The following is a 2312-nucleotide window of genomic DNA, read 5'->3' as shown; positions in this document are numbered from 1 at the left end:
TAGCAATATCATAACCTTTAGTAACAATATCATGACATTTAGTAGCAGCATCGTAACCGTTAGTAAGAATATTATGACATTTAACAGTGATATCGTGACAGTTAGTGTAACAGTAATATCACGACTTATAGTAGTAATATTACAGCCTTCAGATATTGGTTTACATATTGTTATACATCCAACTTTACTTCTTAGAACTGCTTATATTTCACCAGTTCTTCTGAATGGTTTGATTGTTGTTTTTGAATTTCGTGCAAAGCTTCACGAGGGCTTTCTGCGCTAACCGTCCCTAACTTAGCAGTGTAAGACTAGAGGGAAGGCAGCTAGTCATTACCACCCACCGCCAACTCCTGGGCTACTCTTTTACCAACGAATAGTGGGATTGGCCGTCACGTTATAACGTCCCCACGGCTGAAAGGGCGAGCATGTTTGGTGTGACGGGGATTCGAACCCGCGACTCTCAGATTGCGAGTCGAGTGCCCTAACCACATGGTCATGCCGGGTCCCGTCCATACCTCCACAGTTTCCTACATTTTGATACTTCTTCTGGTCGTAGAGATGACTCCACCCTCTTCTGGCCCGCCAGCTTTCTTAGCGGAACTGTAATGAAATAACAAAAAAACAACACACACTAATGTGTCTGTCGTATCCCAGCCAGCCTAATGAACCCTTACTGGGCAAAAGGTATCATCGGCACTGGATATAGTAGATATAGTGTGGTTAAAATAACGCTATACATCCTTATTATTTTCTTAGAATGTAGTACCAGTATCATGACCTTTAGTAGCTTGTTAGTTGTTTATATTTAAAACTTTTGCCTTGGACAAGAAGATATGTCTTCGAAGTGAACAAAGTAAAAGTTAGAAATAATACCTTGCACCGTTGTTCAAAATTATCAATGCAAACAGAAAGCTGTTTTATATATAACCTTATATAACCGTTTTTCTCTAACTTTTTTTTTTAATTTCTGAACTGATCCTGCTTTTGAAAAGAAATACAGTCGTGCATATTTCTTTGTTCAGGAGGGACTACTAAACATTTCGATGCTCTAAGATTTATGGATTCAGCACATTCAATGTTTTCAAAACTGGAGTAAGAAGGGGAAATATTAATGTGTGAAAGAAGTCTCTACCAAATTGACCCTTTCCTTATCCGGTGATATAAGAAGGGAAATATTAATGTGTGAAGGAGGTCTCTACCAAATTGACCCTTTCCTTATCCGGTGATATAAGAAGGAGAAATATTAATGTGTGAAGGAGGTCTCTACCAAATTGACCCTTTCCTTATCCGGTGATATAAGAAGGAGAAATATTAATGTGTGAAGGAGGTCTCTACCAAATTGACCCTTTCCTTATCCGGTGATATAAGAAGGGGAATTGTTAATCTCTGACCCTTTCCTAGTCCGGTGATACCCCTGTATAAGAAAAATCCAGAATTTGTTGCATTAGTTGAGTCGCCACTTCTATTGTGCATTACTCACGAATAATGTTCAATGTATCTATGTCAATTAATTTTTTTTTGCGGTTATTGTATACATTTTCCTTCGAATTGAATTTGTACAATAATAAATAACAATTGTCAAAAAAGGGCAAATTCCTTTGTAAAATGTTTAGACCATTTTATGCTTACAGAGGACATAATGTTTGAATGAATTTGTACTCGCATGCTTTTGCTATGTAATGATTCTCTAGAATAGCAGTATGCCACTCAAACTTACGTGATATCAAGGAGAAAAAAGGAATATGTTCGTGATATTAGACTTAACTGCGTCCTACATAAAAATGGCCTGGCATATCCTGGTGGTTAGGGTGTTCGACTCGTAATCTGTGGGTCGTTGATTCGATTTCCTGTCGCCAAACATGCTCGCTCTTTCAGCCGTGGAAGTGTTATAAAGTGACGGTCAATCCCACTATTCGTTGGTAAAAGAGTAGCCTAAGAGTTCCCCCCCCTACATACGCCCATGCTTTCATACTCTACGTAGTTCGTAAAAATGAAGTTAAAAGAGCCAAAAACTACTAAAGCATGATGGTTACTTCATAATCAGAAACTACTAAAGCATGATGGTTACTTCATACAATCAGAAACTACTAAAGCATGACGGTTACTTCATACAATCAGAAACTACTAAAGCATGACGGTTACTTCATATAATCAGAAACTACTAAAGCATGATGGTTACTTCATACAATCAGAAACTACTAAAGCATGATGGTTACTTCATACAATCAGAAACTACTAAAGCATGATGGTTACTTCATACAATCAGAAACTACTAAAGCATGATGGTTACTTCATACAATCAGAAACTACTA

This window comes from Limulus polyphemus, unplaced genomic scaffold, assembly GCF_000517525.1.
Source record: "Limulus polyphemus unplaced genomic scaffold, Limulus_polyphemus-2.1.2 Scaffold2143, whole genome shotgun sequence".
NCBI classification, from domain to species: Eukaryota; Metazoa; Arthropoda; class Merostomata; order Xiphosura; family Limulidae; genus Limulus; species Limulus polyphemus.
The sequence above is the reverse complement of the archived record's forward strand: the minus strand, read 5'-3'. Positions refer to the sequence as shown.